This window comes from Contarinia nasturtii, unplaced genomic scaffold, assembly GCF_009176525.2.
Source record: "Contarinia nasturtii isolate CC-2019 unplaced genomic scaffold, AAFC_CNas_1.1 Cnas_scaffold_78, whole genome shotgun sequence".
Taxonomy (NCBI): domain Eukaryota; kingdom Metazoa; phylum Arthropoda; class Insecta; order Diptera; family Cecidomyiidae; genus Contarinia; species Contarinia nasturtii.
The window spans coordinates 3,072,188-3,099,478 of NW_022197436.1; the positions used below are offsets into that span (position 1 = coordinate 3,072,188).

At 33.5% G+C, this 27,291-nt stretch overlaps 1 protein-coding gene and 1 long non-coding RNA gene across 2 annotated transcripts in view; one reads left to right on the top strand and one right to left on the bottom strand.

Annotated features, from left to right (window-relative positions):
• Positions 1 to 4,525: 4,525 nt before the first annotated feature.
• On the bottom strand, positions 4,526 to 5,120 carry LOC116338175. Its single transcript, XR_004200855.1, has 2 exons — positions 4,939 to 5,120; positions 4,526 to 4,869 (listed from the first exon to the last, which is right to left on the bottom strand). It is a non-coding gene; the product is annotated as an uncharacterized LOC116338175 (long non-coding RNA).
• A 13,413-nt stretch (positions 5,121 to 18,533) lies between these two features.
• The window catches only part of LOC116348143, a 408,212-nt gene continuing 399,454 nt past the window's right edge, over positions 18,534 to 27,291 (top strand). The window contains exon 1 of the mRNA XM_031779139.1: positions 18,534 to 18,612. The gene's annotated coding sequence lies outside the window, so the exon portion shown is untranslated. The remainder of the gene's footprint in view (positions 18,613 to 27,291) is intronic.

The following is a 27,291-nucleotide window of genomic DNA, read 5'->3' on the forward strand; positions in this document are numbered from 1 at the left end:
TTATGGCTGAATTCGGTGAATTAAGGTCCAATCTCAATTTCCCGCTTTTTTTCGTCATTCTATCACTATTTTGAGTTGGCCCGAAATGTGACCTCCAAATATTATCGAAACGAGTAAGGTACAATTAAAAATAAATTAGGGTACTGTTAAGTACATTTTTGGTACAATTATTATCAGCAACAAAATTTCAAAAAATATCGTTGATTTTCATTTTTGCCATTTTTTCGGGAAACCCCCCGTGAATTTTGAAGGACATGTTCAGCAGAAGAACACCATCGAAGTAATGACTTTATGATGATGTTATTTTGAAGGTACATTTTAGGTACAATTATTATCAGCCATAAAAATTTAAAAAATATCTTTGAGTTTTGTTTTCGTCATTCTATCACAATATTGAGTTAGCCCGAAATGTGGGCTCCAAATATTATCCAAACGAGTAAGGTACAATTAAAAATAAATTGCGGTACTATTAAGTACATTTTTGGTACAATTATTATCAGCAATAAAATTTTAAAAAATATCGTTGATTTTCATTTTTGCCATTTTTTCGGGAAATCTCACGTGAATTTTGAAGGACATGCTCTGCAGAAGAACACCATCGATGTAATGACTTTATGATGATGTTATTTTGCAGGTACATTTTAGGTACAATTATTATCAGCCATAAAAAAAATTAATTAAAAATAAATTGCGGTACAATTAAGTACATTTTTGGTACAATTATTTAAACCTAGTCCACATTTTCGACTTTCACATGTGCCGACATTCGAATATACATCCCATATTTTGCACATTGGCACATTGGATAGTTTGGTTTGAAAATCGCTATGTTTATGCTAATGTGTGTTTCAAAGAAAGAAAGTGAGCGACAACACACACTCCAGTGACGATAGTACAATAAAATTTGAAAATTTCTCTGGGTTCAACAACGATGAGTTGCAACACTCGGTAAAATAAATGGAAATTCGCAATGAAAATAAAAATCGAAATAATAAATGAAACACATAAAATTCTAGTTTCATATTGCATCAGTTTTTGGTTTTGTTTGTTTATCAGACAAAACCGGTATGTAGTTTACTATATTGAGGCTAAGAATGTCGCGAGCACTGCACTCTTTGTCAGTGTCGATCGATTTATCGTATGGGATTTGGGCAGAACGAACTGGCGAATTGACGACAGTCAAACCAAAAGCTCAAATACACACTCTGTAATATTTTCGCGATCCAATTGAGAGAAAGAACGTGCGAGAGCTGTGATAGAAAGAGAGAGAGAGAGAGAGAGAGAGCTGTTGTTGCCGAAAACAACGGCAATTTACATTCAACTTTGGTACAAAACGTTGAAATTACGCTAAATACCAACAAACAGTTGGCAGTTAAAAGCTAGCAGTTTTGTTTGGTTCGGCAAGAGAGAGAGCAAAGCGTTCGAAAATGCGACAAACTTGGCGAAAATGTGAAAACAGTGTTAATACATATTTGAAAAGTAATCTATGCATATGCTAAGAGCGCGAAAACTGCAGACAGACCAATGAAACATGGCATCAAAAGCGCGTTTGGTGGCACCATCGGTGCTTCTATTGTTGCTAGTGTGTTGTTGTTTCGGCTGCTTCTGCTGATGTTCATGTTTTTTCTCTCGTTTCATCGGGAATAACATGTTGTTGAACATCTATTTTGTGTGCAAGCAATTGAATCTTCTTGTAAACTGGAACCCGACACACATATATATACACACTCGCCAAGAAAATAATAGAAGAAAACTAATCCCCATTGTGTACGATGCGATTCAATACGATATGCCGATCGAAAATGGTGTTTTCAAGTACAGTTTAAATAAATGTTGGCTGCCGCTATTCATTTCTTGTTTTTTTTTTCGTTCGCTCACTTTCTATTTGCACTGTCTCTAGGTTCTTGTTTTGCATTCCGTCGCTTACAAAAGCATACATGTGTGTTGTCTGTCGATTTCAAGCATTTTCGACAATTTTTTTTTTCGCCCGCTGTTCAAATGGTGTGTCAAAATATATCGGATACAATTTCAAATTGTTATTGTTGTTTCGTAATTTTTCGTGTTACACATTCGCTCTGCATTCGTGCCGACACTCCTCTAATATGATACTTGTACTGGTCGTTATTATGATTTTTTTTCGCTCTTCTCATTTGCTTTCATTCGTTCATTTTATTTATTTTTCTTCTGACAACATTTTCACCATAGGATGTGTATTACATTTTTTTTTCTTTCTCGTGTCCCTTTTATTCACGTTTATATTTTTCCTTATGATTTCAATTGCTGTTACCGCCATCGCATCAATTTCTTCTTGAATTTTTTTTTCCGCTTTCTCCTATACGCTTATGCGAAGTGTGTTCACATTTTTAAAATGGTGATGCGACTGCTGTTCGTATGTTGCCGTAGCTATAGATTGTTGTTTCCGATGTTTTCAAATTGAAAGCAATACACATCCTATGGGAATAACGGAAGAATTCATTATTTATGGAATTACCTGAAACTATAGGGAACGGCATTTCATGATAACAAAAATATAATATTAGAACTGTCGTGTATCACTATTTCTCTTACTCTCTGTCTCTCCCTCTCCACCGTTGAATGAAATCGCATGCACATATCTTGGATGTATCAATGTTTAGTTTGATCGACATTATTCAGAACGGCAATCACTTGAATGGCATAAAATGAATTGAAAGAGGAGAGAGAGAAAAAAAACATTTGGTTTTTAATTCAATATAAACTGACAATTAACCGATTAGTTCAATACGGCATACGATTCAATTGAGTCAGGTAACATGATATTTACCAGACATATTCCATGTAAATGTTTGTCTAACCTACACAAAAATTAATGTGCTGAATCGTTGCGCTTTTTGCAATGTGCTGCAAGTCAGTCAACGTTGACGTATGGCTAGGGAATCGATGCTGTGGTTTTCCACCAAATGCAAACACTTATTACATAGAATATGAATAACGAAATGAGTTTACGATCGGTGCGCGATGAGGCACTTGAGTATAAAGGAAACGAGCGAGACAAGTAAAAAAAAGATGCACACTGTGACCATAAACTGGCGGATATAAGTGAAAATTATTAAATTTAAATGGAATTTTTTTCCACCAAGACGAGAGTACTTGAACATTGCGTGGCATCTACAGCATAACTACCATTTTATATTATTGAAATTGAGCGTGTTTTGTGCGTTCTTTTATCCAACAGAAAAATGACGAGTTTATATAATATCGGTGTCAAAGTGGAAAAATGCATGTCAATAAATGTGTGAGAGAGAGAGAGAAAAAAAAAGAATATATGCTCATAAATGTACCGCAATTGACGTTAGAATTTCATCAACAAATATTTTGCGCATATCAATACATATACAAAACCATTATTTGGATGCATGCTATTCAACAGCATCGACATTACCATCCTCGCGTGAGCACACATACAAATATACAAAATAGAAAAGCACCTTTGCATACCATCCCGACTCTCATTTTTGAAAAGTGGTTGTGTGATACAATGATTATAGTACACACTGAAGAATGCCAGTCAAGAAAGCACTTGAGACAAACATTTTAATGTGTTTGCCGGTTGCATTGTTGTTGTTGTGTGTGTGTGTGTATTTCTTGCCAAAAACTAGTCGGATACATACGGCATCAGAAAAATGTGCTCTTTTTCCAGCATTACGTTCAGACAAGCAAATAAGCAAAAATTCATGAAATAGCTGTGCTTCATCTTCGTCGTTGGTGTGTGCCTTTTCCAACCGAACTTTATCGACGATCTCATTTTTGTTTCGAACAACGTTATACAAACAAAATGGGAGAGAGAAAAAATACTCAGCTTTTTGACACACACAGCGTTTCGTATATTGTATTCTCAAAAACGATGCGCATCAACATTTAAAAGTATGCATAAGTTTTTAATGTTACTTCAGAGTTCAGAATTTCACACATCTCATCGTTGTCAACGGACGCGCGTGTTGCAAAACTTTTGGAAAAGATTGTGTATTGGCTTCGAACTTCATATTTTTTTTTCGTGTATTTTTGTACATATTCGTTAGTGTGATTAGTTGACTGAGGAGCTCATAACGATTTCTTTCTCTATATCGCTTCCATTCGCCCTTCCTCTCTCTCTCTCCCCCTCTCTATTATTCTTCATACCGTTCTACATGTTGTTCTTGATTTCAGTGAAACACGTATACTTCGTAATATTTGCGCAGATTTTGCTAGACAATGTTACATGAAGTTGTTAAGTGGATTTAAAGAACAACAAAAAAATCTTCAAATAGCTTTGAATGTCTTACTTTTCACTACTGCCTTTCTGGTTGCATTGTTTACGTGGAGAAAGAAATCCAGGGAGATATTGAGGAATTTAACAATGAGGACATATCGACGAACATGTACAAAGCTATCGCGAAAAATAGAAACGGCTTTAAGAACTTTAAATGAACGACTCTTTATAGTTTTTGCGCTTTCGATACTATTTATGTGTGACGGGTTTTGTTATGCATATATAAAACATTCAATATATTATTCGGTGAAAACTGTTATTTTATTTATTTGTCTTACGCTTCCAAATCATTCACTAAACAGATTTTACTCTTTTCGTCTAAATCATCAATTTTATTTAGACTCAATTGGTTTCGCATCATTATGTCCTGTTAGAATGCATGGCCACATGTCTGGATTCGTGCTTGTTTTTTTCGAAGTTGGATCAAATGGTTCTGCTTTCAACGGTAACCCACTATATTGTTGCGGTATTATAATTTTTAAGGTTTGTCCCTCGGTTGGCACTTCAAATAAAACGGTACGAACATCACCAATTTGTAAACATACCGGAATTCCCAGGGCCAATTGCAATAAGTTTTGAAGCTATAGTCAAAATAAAAATTTGGAGAATGAGTAGATAACAAAAACTCTATCAAATTGACAGCTACAAACCATAAGTATTATGCATAGTATGCTCAGAGTATGCATGATGGAGGCGACTTGGTTTCGAAATTATGAACAATTAACTACAATTTTGTCGATACGCTCCGAAATCATCATGAATGAAACGGCTTTGTGTTTAACGAAAAAGTAAATTGTGTTAATCTTCATCGAATTAAAACGCTTCAATTTATATACATATGAAACAAATCGAACACGAAGAGATGTGTTTGTATATTATATAGTTATATCATATTCGACGAAATATTAACACACAACTGTTTTTGTTTGTTGTAACAATTGCGATGTTAATGCATGGTGGATTTTAGCGTATGTGTGCAAGTCTCGAGTAATTCTCAAGGGGTAAACGAACTCTTTTACATAATATTAATTTTTTTTACTTTTGATATTTTGCTCATCGTTGTTCCACTTCCTCAGAGCGTTCCTTCTCACATTAATTTCTACATTTTTGTATATATCCTCAAAAATGATAAAAATAAAATTAATCGGTAATCGAACACCTGGTATGTCGTCCCAATTTCATTGAATTTCACAAAATCGAAATAAATTTATCGTCTTATTTCGAAAAATATTTCAAATTGTTCGAATTTAGATGCCAAAGTATGCGGCTGACGTTACAATCCCCATTTTATATACCAAAATGTCGCTCAAATATTTCTCTGGAATGGATAATTCAAACACAAACACCTATCCTATTTAAATTAAATCAGCTTGCCCTACATTTTAATTCGTGATGAAATGAATTCAATAAATGTTTCTGTCAATCCCCTTCAAGAACACGTTCTTTTTCTCTCAATTTTGAAAAGCAAATATTTGATTAAAAATATAGATTATTATTTAATATATTGTAATAAAAACAAACGATATGTGATTAACGTAGCATTTTGTACAGACAATATAAAATGTGATCGATTGTTTTACAGTTCGAAGAAGTTTCATCCATATTCTAGTTGCTATCTTATTAAATGTTACATTCTTATATTATATTTTAGCATCGAAATACAGATATCTCATGGTGTTCACTGAACAGCAATTTTCTCACGCGTCAACAGCACATACACACAACAACTGATTGAATCTATCAACAGATTGGAAATGCGTGTTTGCGTTCGTTCGAACACATTTGAATATTAATTATGGAAACTGTACGGTGAAAATGCGCCAAATTCACATAAATAAAAAGTTAAAACGCAAATGGATATACATTAAGTGAATGAATCAACTTACTATACACTACATTTGGAAAGAAACTTTTTAAAACGAACAAACTCGTCACGCTATAAGGGAGATAGATGGCAAGAAAGAGGAGATATAGAGCGAGAAAGAGTGCAATTGCAATCAGAAAGAACGGACAAAAAAATGTAGCATCAACATTGAAGAATATCGGACGAGAATTTGTTTTCTTTTTATGAAAGTGTATATGTGCAAGTTGGTATGCAGGTGTAGCAAACCCTCAGAAACGCTTTTAATGTTTTCAAGCGTAAAAAAACTTTTCTTCTCAAAGAAAATGGCTTTTTGGTGATTTCATTCAAAAGTGAAAAAAATGACCAGTTGTTGGAAAAAAAATGGGCTCACCGTCTGACGACGTGATGAGAGGGAGAGCGAGAGAGAGAGAATGTAAGGAAATAAAAAGAAGTCGGCAAAATGAAATAGAAAGAAAAAAATTAAAATAGTTTTCATGCATTTTAGTTATGCTGGACGATTTGTATACATGGCCATTTAGCACATTTTCTTATCGTTTTCAACCTGTTTAGACATTACATTTGCCAGTAAAATGCAGTAATATTCTGAAACGTAGTTCCCGACCAAACAGAAGTCATCATTAGAATGATTCAAATGGCAAAAAAAAAACGGGGGAGGGTAACAGTAGAAACGAGAGAGAAAAAAAACAAACAAACTTTTGCTCCGTACCTTTGATCGTTTGAATCTTTTGCAATACTCTTATTTGGCCGGCCGGGATTTTTCGTATGTGCATTCATTTGTACATTCGCTTATGTTTATCCTATTGCATTAGCAATCGTGAAAAAAATGGGCAAAATAGATATAGAAACTTGGTATTCGTTTGGAGACAAACACAAATCGAAACTAAAAAAAATTCGAAACCAAAAACTACATAATGGATGAAAGAAAAGAAACCATTTTTTCCGACTAGTCAATAACTTTCTCTTTTTTGTACATCTTTGGAAAATTTGCAATGTTATTCGATAGTATTCAAAAAGTTCTTTACTTTAATTCCCTTCAGTCTCCTTGGTTGCTTTTTCCAATTCCATCCATTCTCCATATCTTGTGTTCGTCTCTGTTTGTACAAATAAAGGATGAAATTACCGTTAAAACGAAGCATTGGGATTTCCAAGTAGAAGTTTTCTAATCGGCAAGTCCCCGACTGCAAGTGACATCCCTTGCTCACACTGTGCATATCATGTTGCCATCAATTTTCAATATCTTTGTACTAATTTTTGGAAATTGTGATTATTCAAACTCTTTGAAACTCTCTTGTTGTTAACCCTTTTCTGCTTTGATTTTTTTTTTCGTTCAAATTCTCAAGTGATTAATCAAACGATTAAATCAAGAATGAAAATTTTGTCAATGAAAATTAATACAAAAACTTTTTTATATAAACGATATCTAAATAATGTATTTGTGGATAGTTTAAAATGGAAAGTACTTGAAGAAACTCGCTTATGGGAATTTCTGAAAACGAGAACAGAAGGAGGTTGTCTAGTCATTTTCATTATCAGCTATAGTCAAAGCACATGGATAGCGAACTTCAATAAATTGATGTGAGATTTTTTTCGCAGCAATGAAACGACAACAACAATAACAATAACACGTATTTTTACTGTCCAAATTTTGAGTCAGAATGGTGTACACATCAGTGATAGTATTTTGAAACACACTTTGTAAGTCATTTTCATTGTATGTTTGCATATTCAATCTAGTTCACATTGACGGTTGCGAGTATTCTTCAAATCATTTATGTCCACTAGCGTGGATATGGACTGTGTGTTTCTTCTGTTACATGTACGTTATAATGAACAAGTATAGTAACGTGGCGTCGTTCAAATAGATTTAAAAATCCCATCACCACTGTCGCCACCATCTCTTTTGTATGTGCAATTCATTTGTTAATACGTTAGACGGCTGAGTATTGTATACTTTTAAGGTTACTGGGTAATACCAGTTATGCTTGCTGCTATCATTCTTAAATTCAAATAAATTCACTGTAGCACATATTATTGATAATCTTTTAAAACTTCTCTTTATATAAAGAGAATAATGATTATTATTGCTATTTTGAGAGAGTTTTTTCTGGAAATTTATTTTTAGTTCGGACTTAGTTAACAATGAAATTTTTTCTTTTATTTATTATCCTTCATGCTAAGCGTAAATGGATTCAATTCTCAATCCATGCTTTTTAAAACTCTTAGCATTATTTGCAACAAACGCTCTTTTTTCATCTAAAAATAGAATTTTTCGACGAATTTCATTCTTTCATAAAAGAAATTCAATGAAAGAGATCCCACTCAGAATTAAATATCAAATATGATGCGCATTTTGCTTCCCCACCTCAAAAAAAGTTGGTATAAAAAGAAACTTCATATTGAATTGATTCAGCATTAAGTTTGTTACTTGCTTTTACTTCAAATTTGATGTTGAGTTTGAAAAGAAACAAAAAGCATCTCAGTAAAAAATTGAAAACTGCTGAAAGTGGTAAATAAAATCTAGGTTCGACTGTTCCCCAATAATTTCCATTACTCGTTGATTTTGTTGTTATGTGTGTGTTATTAATCAAATTCAACATGAGTTAGGGTAAAAGTGACCGAATTATAGTAAAATGGACAAGTCTCTTGTTATTGAACAAAATATCTCATTAATTGGTTAACACCACGGGTATCATGTGTTAGCATTTAGTTTGCTTTCATGATGTTTTTGACACCATTATCAATGTTCAGCAATTATAGACAAAATCAAACAGTGCACAAATCAGAAAGCTTTTTGCCAAGCAAGAACAAAAAACTTTATTACTGAGAAAACAAAAGTCAAAGCGGTTCGCTAGGTTAGTCTACATTCAAAGTTTGATATTAGTGAACAAACATGAGTCGTAATTTATTTTGGAACTGAACTTCAGACTCAGTTCTCCGGAATTACTTGAAGTGAACATCTTACGAACACCAAATGCAATGTAAATAATGTAATATTTGGGGCGTCCTCTTAGAATTCATAGGCCACTAATCAAATCGCAGTAAATTAAGAAAGCTTTCAAATGTACCCAAACTATCTCAGTATGATGATACATCTTTTATGTTACAAAATTACTGTGATTTACGAAGCTGAAGTCAGTCAGAGTGCAGGTCGATAATAAATATTGAAGTATGTTATGTCTACAATTTTTGATGAAAATGTCTTTTTCTTTTTCCACAAATCTCACGAATCAAAAATTATTCTTAAAAATGTTTCAAGCTGAAAAAACAATCAGGCATGAATGTAAAATTCATGGTGTAAAATTTCAAGGATACCGTGTTGTCGAACGAAAAAAAAGTTATCGAACCGTTTTGATTTTTTTCTCGATTTTTTTTTTTGCATTTTCATTATGAATTGAAAGCGAAAGCCTGCAGACGATTTATTGGCTTCACAATACGATTTAATGTATTGACAGCACCGATTTTTACCATAAAATCCAAGACGATTCGTGGAATAAAAAAAAGCATCAGCAAAGTTTATAAGATACTTGCCACAATCCAGCAATGACATTGATGACTTCGGATCGATCAACAATTTGCCAATATGCTGTGTTCGACTTATCGCTATTTTACTCTCTTTATCTCTCTCTCTCTATCTGTTTTTCTCTCTACCGTCTTGGTTTTTGACTTGACACCCAAGAATGCGAACATTGCAACGATTACTTTGGTTTTTGTCGAAGAAGAGCAGTTGTTTAAAAGCTCAACGCTAAACCAGATTCAATCTGGTGATGGTGGTAGAGTTTGGTTTGTTGTCGTTGAGCACCGAATTTTCATTGACTGAAAAGTGAATGTGTAATATGGTAGGTAATATGTTGTGCGTGCCAACTGCTTAAGTGATGGTGATTGCTGAAGATTGATTGAATACACTGGCAACTGAGCGAACGTAAGGCAAAACAAATCAATGAATACAATATGAAAAAACGGAAATTGGCTTGGTTATACGAAATGCTCTGGACACATTGGCTAGCTGCGCATTTTATGTGCATGCGTCAAAGAAACGCATGGCACGTCAAATATCGCACCGACACTGTAAGTATAACGTGGATAAAAATATTTAAATAGATTATTTCTATGGTGAAGCCAGTGCCTGATGAAAAATTACTCGATGTGTGTTAGCGAAGTTTATTAGCGTCCAAGTCGAGTGATAAACATTCTCCGAGTCTAGACACCGCCCGCACTCTTATGCCATTGTATACGATCGTTTGGATTTGTACTTTTTTTCTCCTGTTTTTTTTTCTCAGTCGAGCATGTTTCCGATGGCATGAGATTTTTTGGTATTTCGTAAAATAACATTTTGTAAATCAAACGGATTTGATTCTGTTAAAGGTAGCAGAGTAACGACTTACATGAGTGATGAAAATGCGTTTTGTTTAAAAGAATAAATGTTCGCCCACAATAAGGTGAAAAAAAAGAAATGCCTGGCTCGAAATATTTTCTCGGCCGCATTTTGTACAAAAATGAAGAAAAAAAAAGTTCAATACGAATAAGAAAACAATGCGTGATTGTTTTCAATAAATCCAGCTCAGTCAATTGAGTTTTGGGCTTTCATTTGACAATCTGTTGACGACCGAACAGCTCAAATCACACGATGTATAAACGGCCCCAAAAGTCGAAAAGCACTTATAGCCCACATTCGATTTTGATTCCATTTTCTTTGTGTTCATCATTTAGGCATCAGTTATTTCGTTCGCTGAAGCCGATTTTTATGTCAAAACATATATATACTTCTCAAACACAGCCACAATAACCGTTAATCCAAACATCCCGTGCGCCATGGCATTGCCTGCAATAGTACGTCGTAAAAATGGGCCAAACGAATTAATACAAGTTGAGTTTGTACATGAGAAAAAAGAATAAAAGAGAAAAGAAGCCAGATACAGAGCCATTCAGGTGAATTGAAAACAAATAAGAGCTTAAAAGATCGAAACGAAACTGTATCGAGATAAAACACAAACTTCATCATATTTGTTGCATCAAAAGAAGTGCAAACGTACATTATTTCAAAAAGCTACCGTAGTATATCCAAAGCCAAAACGATTCGAATAAAAAAAAACACTGTAAACTCAAAATGTAGAAAAAAAATTAAGGTCTCTCTTTATTTCTAGCTCGATCGTCCTCGTCGTTTGTTTCCATATCGTATGTGTACTCCGCTCTTTCTGTCTCTTTGTGTCTTCCGGTGAATTTCTTTCTGCTGCATTAAAATTCCGTCAATATGTCACATATTCGCAGGTATATATTTTCGTGTGCTGTTCTTAATACGTTGTGTTCAATTTAATGGACAAAATTAAATGAGTCGAAGAAGAAATATTACAAATATATTGCCTTGTAAAACGTTGATATCGTAAAATTGGAGATAGGGTTAGAGAGAGAGAGAGAGAGAAAAAGAATATATGGCGTATTCAGCATCGACACACGGTCATTGTATACACTCCATTATATGGCATTTGATGTCTATGGGTGCACGTTACGATGATCGGAAAATATAACACACTAAAAAAAGAATGCAGCTCAAAATTGATCCAAATTGTTTTTCTTCTCTTGCCATTTTTCTTCGTTCAGTTTTTCAGTAATACTTTGCTATTTAGGACTTTGCTTCAAAAGTTACAACGACTACTATTTGAAGTGTATGCATGCACAAAAAAAACTATTCATTTTTTTTACTTGTTGTTGGGTTCATTTCTGTGCTGCTTTTCATTTTCGGCCCTTTTTTCTGTTTTACAAAGTTCAACCAACGACTTTTCATCGTTTGTTGATAATGTACCGAAAGAAGAGAAAAAAATGTACAAAAATACCTTTTTTCTAAATTGTCTAGTGAAAACTATAGTAAAACCAAACGAAAAATAAAAATACATATATATATTATACTATGAGCCGAGAAAATGATGGTGTTGCATCACATTATTGAACTCGTTTTTATATGGATATCATGAATATTATGATTGTGTCTGTATGTATGTAATACAATCTACGAGTTTTGCGAGTTGATTTTTGCTTGGCAAAGACAAAAACCATTCAGCCAAGTTAAAATGGAAGAGTAACAATAACATTGTGCACATCACAATGCATATTGATGCAGTTTTTAAAATCAATATGGCAACTTTGGCATTTGGCATACTCACACATAGTACACACAATAAAGACGTATAAATATGCTTGCAAAAGCGTATCAACATCAGTATCGGCATTTCACAGGCAACCCAACAAACAAAAGATGAAGCGACGAATGGGTGAAACGATGGGAAAAAGAGAACGAGAGACTCTCTTCGATTCTATCGTTCGATGAAAGTTTCATTTAATCGAAGCAGCAAGCAATAACGGTAATAACAAATTCAATAAGTTGCTAGCAGCCAGGCAAATTGAGAATAACTTAATAACACAGACATATAGTACAGCGTCTCTGTTATATGGTATGCGGTTCATCCAATGGATGTGCATGCTTATGCATGCATACTCTCTCTCTCTCTCGTCGATTCCAATTTCGGAAAATCGGTGCGGCAAATAACGTGTTTGGCTTATCGACGGAAAAGTTCAAATGAGATGATATTTTATAACAATGAAAAATCGAAAAACGAAAGACGTACAACAATTCCGATCATCATTACTTTTACTATGGTCGATGTGATCAAAAACTTACTTTAACGGATTAAACAAATTCTTTGGTTTCTGAAACCATTTAAATGTTTAAACTATGTTCAATGTGTTGAACATCGATATGCCTGTATCGGCAATAATAATTACGATAATAATAATCGAAGTTTTCGTATCAAAGAACCGCACAATTAAAATCACATTTAAACCTAATGATTGGATCTATATCGATACGACGAGTCTTTCTTTTTATGTGACAAATTGAACTTTCTGATATTGTTAATTAGAAAAATGAAAACGACTGGGGTATTTCCCATCGCCGCATATTCGAAGCCAAAATGCACTCTACTTTTTGGAATTTACCACAACAGATACACACGCAGCACACATTCTTGAAATGTTCGGAAGTAATTCGTATGTTTTGTGAAGTGATGATGATAAATATTTGAAAAGAAAAAAAAAATACTTAAACAACAATAAGAACTGACGGAGACGGCGGAAGAAAAAACAATGGAATATACGAAACGCCAAACCAGAAGCCAAAGAAAGATGGAAATAAGGAAACAGTGGTGCAATACAGAGTAGTAATGTTTTTAATATCGAATCTACTTATTATTCGAACATGCGGAAAGGTTATTATATGCGATACGGAAAAAGATTGTTCGAAAAACAGATTTATTCCGACTATTTTCGTTTCGTGTGTGGTAGCTTCTTTGTCTCTCCGAGCAATTCTTTACATGTTTTTTGGTCTTTTTTGCCATACACTCTCACACACACACACACACACATACAAAAGGCACGATACATATTCAGTGAGTGTTTCTTCATATTCGATGTTTCATTCTGGCTTGCATGTCATGAAATTGGTTATACTGAGTTATTGAAGTTTTATGTAAATACTATGGAAATCCTGTGTGAGCGTTTTATACATGCTGAAAATTCCGAATCGAAAATTCGAAATGTGTATATCTTTTTATTATTATTATTTCTGCAGCATGTAGAGCATGTAAGAGGTCTTCGGTACCGTTTAATATACGGAGTCTATTAATGTAGGCAATGTGTTTGGGATACATTTACTTCTTTTTCTTCGTCTTTTTTTCTTTATTATTGGTTCGCTATGAAAAGTTTGCGTTTTTTTTTTCTTCTTCTGACATTTTACCCCCGAAAACATGCAATTGAGAATTCTTCATTAAATTGATTAGAAGCACCACGGAAGTTGGTACATGCCTTCTTCTTCACATCCATTTCCAAGAGGATACGGTTTTTCATTCGAAATTGTTCACAACAGTTGTTCGACTTTGATTTGTATGAGTGAAAAGATGATTCTTTCTGCATTCTGTTATGATTACAGCCTAAGTTAAATTATGCAAAAAACTTCTAACTTATCTTTTTAAAGATATTACAAAATGAAAGTTGTTATAAATTATTCACAAAATAGGACATCTATTTCGGTCGAATTTATATAAAGAAACCGGACACAGCCGGGAAAAAGAATATGACGTGAAATATTTTCTTTGAGGCCAAATTTTCTTTTTTCGGATACCAATTTATTTAATTCACTATTTAAATCGGAGCTCTCGAAATTGCAATCATAAATTTATTTGTTTAGCTAATGTTGAATGAAATAAAGGCAGCTGATAATGAATAAAATTCGGCTGGTGAAAAATGGAGAAAAGGATTTAATTACCAGTTTCCAGATAATAAAAATCAAGATGAAGCGAAAATTATTGGTGGTAAACAGTAAAAAGAGCCACTAATATATCAACATAAATATTATCGGATTTATGGTTGAAATCAAACAATAAATTTAAACAGCATGTTTTTATTTTCTAATTATTTGAACACGGTTTACCTAATATTTTCTCCACTTGCTATCGTGCTTTAATCTATGCGCGATTGTAAGTTGTTATTATGCTTGTCTGTGATTTCACATATTTGCCGAACACATTTGTATAATACATACAAACATCAACACTTCAACGCCAAATGTACAAGCTATACACCGCCATGTCAATGATGGATGTCTTACGGTTACGATAATAAAACATATTTCGTTAACTTTTTATGCAAAATGTTGAAACTTCAAACCAAAAAAAAAAACGGACGAAAACAAAGAAACAAAACACGTACATATCGTGCACATAACAAACATACTTTAAATTCATTTGAATGTTTCTTAATTGTTCTTGTTGTGGCGGCGAATTCATGACTTTTGTACTAATGAAAATTCCACACATACACAATCTTATCATAGTTGTCTTATCATAAATATCGGTTTGTTATTAGCAGTCACTTATTAGCGGCGGTTGATTTGTTTACAAATGTCATCATTCATCAATCATTTAATGCAGTGCGCGGTTTCTCAGCCGCCGAAATTATTCGATATATATGTATGTTGTGAAATCGGTTGTATAAAATCCAATTTCAAAACATGAATTTAAACAATTCGTAGTTTCTTCTCTCTATCGGCTCAATGGATGAAACCCGAGAACCGGAGAAAAAAAGAACGGAAATCGTCCTGTTTCATCGTTCTTTTCTACATATGAATTCTATTCGGCATTTTTTTTTCATGTCTAGATTTAACATTCAAATCGTGTATATCAGTGTGTGTAATCCCATTCAGGAGTTTTACCTAACGGCGATTTAACAAAAATGGTTCAGAATGGTGAGTCGACAAGCGGAAAAGAAAAGCAGTGAGTTCGTGTCAAAAGTCAATTGTATGAAATTCCACATGTGAATCGCACAAGCGTCGTGTGTGTGTCGAGTTCTGTAGAGAAAAAAAGAGAAAGAGAAGAAAAACACACGAGAATGGTATAAATCGAATTTTATGAAATATTACTTTCAAAGCGAAACAGATTTCAACTTATGTTTTACCCCTCCCTCCGTTCGGTGCTTTTTTGTTGTTTAGACAAATCATATAAAAAAGAATAAGTAAGAAACAAACATACTGATGAGAGAGAGAGCTTTGAATAAGTTTAACTTTTGCGGTACAAACACACACACACGCAAATGTACAAATCACATTCTCACACACACACACACACACACACACACACACACACACATTACTTGAAAATGAAACAAAAACAATTTATGATCAACAAACAAGTATAAAAACTCAAAACGCAAATAAATCTATGCAAAATGAATGTAAAACCCATAGTTATACTACAGAATACGAGCGCGAAAGAGAAACACATAACAAAGGTAAAAAAAGGATCTTGTTGCGTGTATTCTACAAACAGCTTAAAAGCGTCTCTCTCTCCGTCTATTTATGTGTTTTTTTCTTACATTTTCAAACCTGTCTACCACTGACCATATGAAAATCATCTATGGAAACCGACTGATCCAGAAAAGTATTTTTATTCAAATTCGGACCGTTGCATTGTATTTGTGGACGTACGTGTTAAAGTGTAACGAAAAATTGAATTTGGACGTGATTATTTTGAATATATACCAAAATAAATATGTCATAACACAAAAAGGATCTCTTGTTGGATGACTCGCATTGATTTCAATATGGAGCAAGAAAAACCGAACTTTCCATTTTAATCTCAAATAATGACACAAAAATATCCACGAATGAGTCATTTCAGAATTTTTTTTTTTACAATGCCTTGCTATTCGTTTTCGCATATGCATGGAATGAGACACTTTAACCATGAAAGTTTGGCGTATTTTTATATATATGCCACTGAATCAGCATTAAAATAAATGGAAATAATAGCTAGCTTTGAACATGTGTAAGTAAAATAGGTGAATTTGGTTTTATTTATCCACCCTTAGCAATATTAATGGCGACAAAAAACACGAAATGTTCATGTTTTGATGAATAAAACTGCGTGAAGTATTCATTAATACAAATTAATATTCATGATTTAGTCGCACATTTGAATTCACTTTCTGCGTCATAAAATACACACACCGGACACAGTCTGTAGTTGGTGTTGTTGCTGCCAAATATACCACTTATTCACATGGTGTATCTTCACATATAAAGCATTCAAGCGAAATAATGTACGATGGGCGTAATGTCCTTAGAATGGAAATAAAGATTTCTCGAATCTCCAAATCTAACGATGTTACGCATTTTTTCCATGTTAGTTGGTTATTTTCGCTACTCGTACGCGTTCGAAAATATCGGAAATATATATGTGCGATGTTCTTTTGAAGTTACACTCTGAGTGAAAAGGCGTTAAAGATCATCCACGCGAAACAATATTAATTCATTTACAGTTTCAATTTGTCACTTTGACACTGGATGTGCATAAGACATTGCACTCAAACAAATTGACATATTTAATTTTAAACACAGCGTCCATTATTTTGCATTTTGTGTGAAATTTACGCAATGCATTGAGAATTATGAATGGGCTCAATTTAGTTATTTTGTATTCAAATAATGCATTGCACTCAATTGCTCAATGTCTGACATCGAATGATATAAAGTTTTCAAAATGTTTAAGTTTTACTTCAATTTGCTATCCATTTTGAGTGATGTTTGGTGAATTTTATTTTCGTTAATGATCATTTCTGTTACTGGACTATTTTTAAACCAAAACATCAACATGATGATGTTCACTATTCAAAAGAGACGCAGAGTTATATTTTTCGTATTCTCAATAAGAAATTCAAACATATTTTCAAGATAAACCGTTTTGCATGTACACTGCCGAATTCAGAATGTTTCAAATTATCTTTCCAAAAAATGGACGTTTTCCATATCCAAACCTTCGATGCGAATAATTGCTATACAGACAAAGGGTCGCCTAAACCGTAAGGTATTATTATTGCTGCGGTATTCAAGCGTTTCCATTAAATGCCAGATCTCTCTGGTTGCCGTCCCATAAACCGATGCAACATTTACCTTACACAATACATTCTGATAACTTTACTTTTTTCTTCTTCAAAAAATGATGCATTGCTTTTGATATTCATAAATCTTGATTCTGTGTTACAAGCTCATATATAAATTTCTGTATGAAGTACATCTACACGTTTTAAATGGACATTAACATAACATTAGTTCACAATCATTCATCTCTTTCATTTTGTCATTAATTTATTTCGTTTGAATTTATTACGATGAATGAATTCGAAAGAATTCCATCATGTTGTTATGGTCAAATGGTATTGATGCTATAATTTGTGCATTTCCTATTTTATTATTTCACAGTTCATTGTACCGTTTTATATCTTGTATGACATCGAAATCGAACCGAGGAAAAAGAAGTGAATGAATTTGGACGGGTGTGAGTATGTATATGTGTTTACTATTTTCAACGTGCTTTCGTTGAGACTAACTTTCTCTCGTCGAAATATATTGTTTCAAACCATATTGTGTTGGCAAATATCCAAATTCAGTTGCACAATTTTTTTTTTAGATTGGTGACAAAAATTCAATTATTTTAATTTCTATATTTGTATTTAACTCTTTTAACCGATATTTCATTGAACGCATCCACTTTGAAGAACTGGAATTCGGTTTACCACCCCATGGTTTACATCGGAAAATAGAGCAACGCTGAGGCAAATTCCAACTCGTCCTTTTTTATTGTTGAAATTTTATATACGTGAATGTGAATTACGTTTTATTATTATTAGAAATGCTATATTCTTGATGCTTCTTACAGCCAACCGTCTGATTTTGCCCATTGCAGCCATTGTTGATGTGTAGTGGCCATTGTGTTTATGCAGCTCTTCTGCATCTCTCTTTTTTTTTGTCGTCTCAAAAGATTCACGACGATATGTTGAAACGTATAAATATTTGTCCAGATGATGGAAGAAAATAAGCTCCAATGCGAACGAACTTCAGAGAGAGAGAGAGAAACAATCGGTAATTCAAATCGTACAACTAGCTATTCGTCAATGCCTTTATAAATAGTGGAATTGTGTATGCAGCAAGTATCGCAACGGATGTAATAAAACATTTTTTTCCCCGTCCAATTTTTGTTTATGCTTTTCCATCATTTGTTCGCCTCACAGCATCGACTCATTCGATTCGTTTGGATGTTTTTGATTTATTTTCATTCTTTAAACAACTAATTTTTTTCCCTTAGCCAGCACATTTCGACCATATAAGTTTCATGTGATATTCGTCCATTTGAATAATAGTAGTATGACATCGTTTGCCCTTTCATCGTACACATCGCCCAAAGAAAAAACCTTATCATGCACACGAAAACTTTTATTTCTCAATCGTCAAAGGTGTATCGATTTTACTTAAAATGAACATTACACAAACGAGTATCCGCGACCGTTTAGCACGCTCTCTTTCTCATATTCTCCCTCATTCTCTCTCGTTTTGGAGCATTTTAACGGCAAAGGGAATTTGCCGTCATTTCATTTTACCTAATGGAAATAATTCATTTAACAAAAGAAAGTCAAGACCATTGCAGCAACAAATAGCGACAAAGTTTTGATGACATTTACTTTCTACAATCAAACATTTCAATGCTTTTAATGCAACAGCAGACATTGTACTGCGCCAAGCGCAGCCAACAAAATAAGTTTTAAAGCTCTCGACGCCATTCCCTCTGAGCAATTGTTAGAGAGAGAGAGAGAGAGAGAGAGAGAGAGAGAGAGAGAGAGAGAGAGAGAAATGCAATTTCTTCAAACTATCCGTTAAAAATGTATTCTTTTCGCACCAAAGTGAGCGGAACATTCATTAGCTAATACTAATCCAATTATTTGTGCTGACTGAAATTTTTGTTTCAGAAATAAAATGCCAAAATTAGAAGAAAAAAAAGAAACTAATTAAATTCACGTAAAATAATGCATTTTGTGCCATTTTAATTTAATTTCGCCGGTATATTTCATCGTTGATTTCCCCGTGCATTTTTTATGTTGGTTGTCGCAAGACATGGTTTTATTTGGAAATTTGACATTTCTATGCTATTCATTTAATTTCGAATGCATTCGACTGCAAGACGGTTGTATATCATATGCACGTGCTATCTTAGGCAACTCAAATTTTCGGAATATTCTAAACACTAATGAAAATGATGAAATGATCACCTATTTCGAGTGGATGTGATCTTCTTAAATTCGTCCATTGCGTGTGCATTTAATTAAAGAAATTTGTCATACATGATATTAAATTCAGTGTTCTGAGTCCGAAGCATAAGTTCCGGAAAAAAACTCTTCCTCATGAAATGAACGAGAACGAAAAACTTTATGGCATTGTTAAATAAGAATTTGTATTTCAATGTTGTTGCTTTTGTCACCGGTAAACTGATTCTCATTTGTCCATTATAGTAAAAATTAAATAAATTCCCTTGGTAAAACGAAGTAAAGATAACGCCTGACGACACTGATACGTGTTTGTATAAATAAGTATTTATTTGTTGAACGCATTTAATTGGAAATTTTTGCAAGTGAGTGACATATCGAAATTCAACCAACGAACATACCGAAACGACCGAACGTCCAAGAACCCTGAAGTGCACAATATCATATAGCGCAATATTCCATACATACACATATAACCATTTTCGTTGCGTATGATTAAACACTGATGCAGTCTAGACTATTAAGACTCTCAGCATGTAAATTTCACAATGTGTGTGTGTGTTAAAATTATTTCTATTTTATATTCATCTTTCTGTGTTTGCAACTATTAGCAGTTTTAATTACCATCGCCACCATCTCGCTATCACCTTCGCCTAGTTGCAACATCGAATCATTCTTAAAAGAGTGTGGCAGTGTTGCCATTTTAAATGTGACTGCAGCTCATTCAGAATATTTCTCTGCTCCTGGAACTCAGTCACTTTACGAATTACATAAAATGCCTTTTATCATCGTAAAAAGGTGGTGTGTGCGTGTGTTTTTATGTGTGTGTCCTTGTTGACCCAACACCATCCAAACATGCCAGCATTTATATTGCAAAACAAATATAAATTGTGCAGTATAAACAGCGACAAGCACTTAAGTTGTCAAAGAAGTAAAAGTTTTGAATTTAATCTCATTAAAACTATAAATTGGTTTTCGCAATAATTGGACCTTTTTTGCTCAGTTTCATTTAGGGAGGGGGGCCGGGTGAGTCGGTGTTGCTGTCGTTTTGTTGATTTTCATTTCAAACGCATTTTAATTCGTATTTTCATTTTCATTTTTCTACAAATGTACACAATTTATATACAATACCAAATGGTTGCACGCTACGAGCCCAAACTGATTTACTGATTTCATACAAATCAAATGAGAAGCGTTGAAACACTTTTTCCAATCTGATATTCATTTGCTGCTGATGCTGTTATTGTTGTGTGTGTGAGTGCATTTTACACCGAATTTCTGAAAAGGTGAACATAAATAAACCCCGTATAGTGTACAACTAAGACGACGATAACAATTATACATTGCAATTGTGATTGTTCGTTGCAATTAAAACAAATTATCGACCGGATAGTGATGAAAATTAATTCAAAATATGTGACGATTAAAGTTCGTCTTCTCCAGTGTTTTTTTTTTTGTCGTCCTTAGTTCGTTTTATTTTATTTTTATTGTGGTACAACACACTTGCACATACAAAAGTTGTATTTGTTTCGATATTTTAATGCGAATCGGTGCATTTAAATTCAATTAACTGTTGCAAACAAAGCAGTAAGTACAATGCTTCAATTATCCGTTAACAAACTTTAACAACCGCAACAGTACCAATATACAAGCGGTGAAAATAAAATTGTGAAACAGAGAAAAACAACAACAACACCCAATTTCATATTATATTTGAGGCCAGTGCATGTATACATAACAACCAGACATTATATTGAGCATATTTTCAGGCAGCTGATTCGGCTGAGGAAGCCAACGTCAGGCGCTGCTGCAATGGAGTGAAAACAAACATTATGCTCACAGAAGGCGTCAATTGTAATATTTGTGAACTCTGGTAGTAATTTACTAAATTACCACCATTACAATGTGCGGCATGGTGATTTTTGTATGTATTGTATTTGCTTTGCTGTGACAGCGCTGTACAGTATTACCACCAACACTGCGTTGAGCGATAGTAATATTGCTCAGCAAAGCAAATACAATACATACAAAAATCACCATGCCACACATTGTAATGGTGGTAATTTAGTAAATCACCACCAGAGTTCGCAAATATTACAATTGACGTCTTCTGTGAGTGAAAATCAATTCAAGTTCATTTCAGCGCCTGACGTTAGCTCCCTGAGTTGATTCAGCTGGCTGAAAATATCTCCGTGTAATGTCTGATAACAACATTCATTTTCATTCAGCCAAGCACTCATTTACAAATGAAAGCTATCAACTTGTTTGTTGCGTTCAATGTTAAACATGTTATTGAATTTCATTTGATAAACTGAAAAACTCGGAAAAATATGGCAATGAAACAAAGAGAAATTTCCGGAAAAGTGAGTATAGAGGGATAAAAAAATGTTTTTATAAAAAAAAGGAAACAAAAATGAAAATGGGGTGAGCCGGAATTATGTGGCAAAGTTCAAATAGGCGAGAAAAAACAACAACACAGGTGTATTTACTCATATACAAGCATACAGACACATTGCGCTTTTCAATAGCGATCAATTGAGAAGAAACTCTGATGAAAAATGGCGAACAGGCGATAGTTTCGAGTAGTTTGACTATTGCGGTGCATAAGCATAACCTCTCATCCAAAGAGACACAAGTTGAACACAGCACACATATTTTGCTTTATCCGGGCACTGACGGTGCAAGCAAATCGGCACGAAATAATAAGCACATTTGAGTTTCTATTCATATAATATGTATTTTTCAGTGCATATTTTATACGTCAACTTCGTTTGCATGTTATTAGCAAAACCGTCACACAGATATGCACACACACACACACACATGATTGCATACATGAACATCGAATATTGCACATGTACAGCACACATGTAGCGAAAATTTTCCATTAAAAACCAATTATCAAATCCATGTCAGCATATTATGTTATTGTTGTGCATGTCCAACAAAGAGCACGCAAAACGAAAATGTTCCCATCATAAAATGACAACTTGTATACAATTTTGCGTTTTTATTACCACAATATAAAGCGCACTACACAGCAAAACTCCACACGATTTTTAGTTTCGTTTTTTTTGTGTGTTGCTAGATTGCGTCTCAGCATGTCTACGGACAGATTTTTTTTGGTATGCTTTTTTGTTTCACTTTCAAATATTGTACCATTTTGAATTCATATTTTCAATACATTTAAATATGGTAAATGTGTACAAAAATGATTATGGTGTTTTTGATATTTGAACCCAGTTTAAAAAAAAGGTGATTCTATCCAATATGGAATATACAGAAGAGAGAGATATAAACCACAAAAAAATGCACAAATTAAAAAAAAAGTACAAAATGGTCTTTTTTAAATTTCATTGCAATTGCATGCGATGACAAAAATAGCTTAAATGGTAACTGTTAAAATGAACCGCTTAGAATAAAAGTAGATAATGGTAGAAAGTTAAAAAAAATCTCAATCATAAAGTGCTATGAAAATAATACTCAATCAAGAAAAAAAGTGAAAAAAAATCGATCATAAATTGTGTTTGCCTTTTATTTTCACTCATTTTATGATTGACTTTTATTTTCACTTTTTCTCTTGATTGAGTATTATTTTTACTCATTTTATGATCGAATTTTTCCAAATGAGTGAGATTAAAATGAAAATATTATTTATGATCGACTTTTATTTTCACTTTTTCTCTTGATTGAATATTATTTTTACTATTATTTTTAATTTTTTCTTGATTGAGTATTATTTTCACAGAACTTTATGACTGAGATTTTTTTTAACTTTCTACCATTATCTACTTTTATTCTAAGCGGTTCACATGGCATCTGTATTTATGGGCTGACTGATTACAAAAATAATCGCCAGCTTTAATATTGTAAATATCTCTCCTGGACAGCGCCAGAATTTTCGTCTCCAATTCAGTTCTCGTTATATTTATAAAGGTTCAGGCAATATTCAGTCCATGATGCTAGGAGCTCATTTAAGGGCCAACCAAAAACTCTAGCAAATCGAAAGAATTTTTCGCGAAAACTCCAAGCAAATTTGAAGAATTTTCTGTCCATTTCAAATTGAAGAGTAAAAAAAGTTCTTTACTTTCGTGTGAAAAATTCCTAGCAAGTCGAAAAGTTTCTCGACTGCTACCGGGGGTAGCTCGGACACACATTTAAAACCCGAAATTAAGGGAAAATATCATTTGTATTTTTCGATGTCAAATAAACACGTAAAATTAAACAAAATTCCATACATTTTCCACGCGCAGTTCTTCGGTTTTTCGCTAATAATAATTGACAAAATTTAAATTTCAGCATCGTTTTTATTCAATTTAGAACGTCGACCCTTGTGAAAATCTATTGAATTTGATTGAGAATACATTGATCAATTGTCAGTTAACTACCAGTCACTTTGACTAAATAATGCGAAGATCTTCGGTATTAGGTAACTGTGGTTGGCTGCAATTAAAGTTGAGAAAAAAAATCACAGAATAGGAGATTGGATTTTGGATTTGAGTCAAATAAGGGAGCTTGTTTTAGTTGCGTTTATATATTTAAATACAAAAAAACTCCTTTATGATCGATTATTAGTCAATATTATTCACAGGTATTTTATTTTCACAAGGGAATCGCTTTTATTGCTAGTTTATTGCATGCATTAATTCAACGATAGAATAGATTGTTCTCTCTTCGCATGCATGCATATAGTATATTCACGGTACAAATTAACGTAAAAAACCATTGACTCGTGAATGACACAAAGAATGATAAAATTGACAAAAAAAGAACGAACGTGCTGAGTGCGTTTTATATGCAGAAATTTTGTCATTTTTTTTATATATTTAAATTCATAACCAGGGGTTAAAAATCAATTACTAACGTGTGAGAGAAGCTATTCAGAAGAAGAAAAAAAAATACATGCGATAACAGCAACTATTTTATATGTGTGTGTATTGTGGCGTGAAAACTTTGATTGCGACAAGCTATAATTTGGAGCTAAAATTGATTTTCGTGAAACAGTTCAGCAACAGTTTCGACAAATGGAATCGTTTTTTCGATCGAACATAGCAAAAATAAAACAATGGAAAGCAAAATGGCAATAACACTTCAATGAGAATTCAAGGAATTTTAATCGAATTCGTCAACTTATCGATATGGCAAAAAGGCATTAAATGTCAATATTTCCAGTATACATTTGATTTTTGTTTTGAGTTCAAGCTCAACACAAACCACTTATCAAATTGATGTGATTAGAGCGCGTAACCACCACATGTACCATTGAAGCATATTTATGTATGCGATCGAAAATGAATCACGGATAACTTTCTATTTACGTCAAAAAAAACTAACACCAGAGTTCAAATAAGTGAAACTTCTTCTACGATACAAAAATTGAAATTATTAATTGTTTCCTTTTTGGATATGATTTTCAGCGTTCGAAGTTTGAGCTTCACTTCAAAGATTCAAAATGAAGTCCCAAGTTTGAATAGTTGTTTTTCTGTTGTATTTGATATCGTCATCGTGATGTATTATATCACTCAGGACTTGACTAATCATGTTGAAAACCGTGAAAAATTGAAATAAAAAATCCATTGCGTAAAAATGTTGAGAAATTTTATTTTGTTGAATGTGTCAGCCATTGATAGATGAAATAGGCACTGCCCACAGCGAGAGAACGGTTTATCGAAGTGGAAAAATTGCGAGCACTCACACCCATACACTACATAACGTAGTCATAGATTTTTGTGTGAGCCCCCTTCTATGGATCAGTCCGATGTGAAGTAATGCAATTTCATACATTACAGCTCGCCACTGGCCTTTTGTCGTTCAACATTCTGGAATGTGTGAACTTTTTTTTGTCGTTTCACACATTCAATTCAATTTTTATGTGTTTTTTTTTCATCGATGCTCTTACGTTTTTAAATATGCGAAATATTAGATGAGTAGTCAATTTCTAGCCGTTGTCACATTTCACAGATAGCACAAAAGATGAAGTCTCCGAAATTATAAATGTTTGTGATAAATGCTAATCTAATTTGTGCAATTTGAATTTTGTGTATGTTTTCAAAATTCGATAGCTCGGTCGGAAATTGACAACTCATCTGAAATTTCAACGTGAATTAAACGATACACAATGGGTAGGAGTGCGAGACTGTAAATGGGTTTGTGTGAGGATGTCGATGTCTGATGATATAGTATTTTATGGAATATGACTTCGCTTCATCGAATGGATGAGCGCCAGTCAGTTTGTGTTGTCGACTCTTTTATTGTATTTGAATGATATTGTGATGGCATTTCCACACGTAAATATTTTTACGAGGCAAAACAATTATTGACTATTTCAATAAAAGTATGGACAAACGCGGGAGCACGATGCGCATAACACACACATACATCAAACGGCCCTAAGGTTTAAAGCGGTGTTTAGTTTAAAAATGTGTGCAAATCGCTGTATATACAAGTGGCTACAGCATCATTAGAAAAATGGCGAAAAAAGTGAGAGAGGAATGCGAACTCAAACAATAGCCCTCGCACTCAACTGAACAAATAGAATCAAATGGCAGCTTTAAATCTTCGCTATCTGCATGAAATATTATGATGTGTTGTAGTGGGCTTTCAACGAAACCTTGTCTTTAACAAAAAAATGCAGTTCGTAAAAAAACGAATTACCTAAACTGTTTTATTTAATGAACGTAATGAAATTCCGAAATATTGAATAGTTCACATTGCAATTGATTTTTCTTCCACTGTTATTTCAAATGAAAGCAAATCAAATGAATACACACTGAAGGCTGTAAATAACTTAAAATTGTTTGCATCATTCATTTCACAGTAGATACACTGTCATTTGCAAAACTCTTAGATGGATAGTCAAATTCCGGTCAACTTCAAATTTCAAAAAATTGTTCACACCACTAAAATGTACAAATTATGTACACCAATTATGATGAATTTGTACAAACCTTTTTCTTTCAAAGGTTGGCCTTTTTAAAATTGAAAATATCAAAACCCGGAAAATGTTTACGCGAAATTCGTACACCACCAAAGTGAATCTAATTAAAATGTTCAAAAAATGTACAATTCAAATCACCCGTCACATTTGAAAATGTTCAACTGAGTCGTCAAATTTCGCATGCTCACATTATTTTTCGACAAACCCGTGTGGAAGAAAAGTGACTGACTGACTGACTGACTGGCTGAAATCAACTGAAAATGAATTTTGTTAAGTAAAACCGACTACCTAGTCGTCTTTAGTCGTCTATTTAACCAGACGACTTATTTGGGACGTTAGACGACTATACAGTCAACGGCTCAGGGATATAAGTGCCCGGACGGACGGTCAAAAACAGTTAAAGTATATTACGTACGGACGGTCAAAATGTCCGTACAAACACGAGCAACATTAGTTGTTTTTTTTTGTGCAACCATAGAAATGAACATATATATATTTTTCAAATTCTTTGGAGAACGTTCGTACGATCAAAAGTTTCTTCACATAAGAAACATATTGAAACGCAGT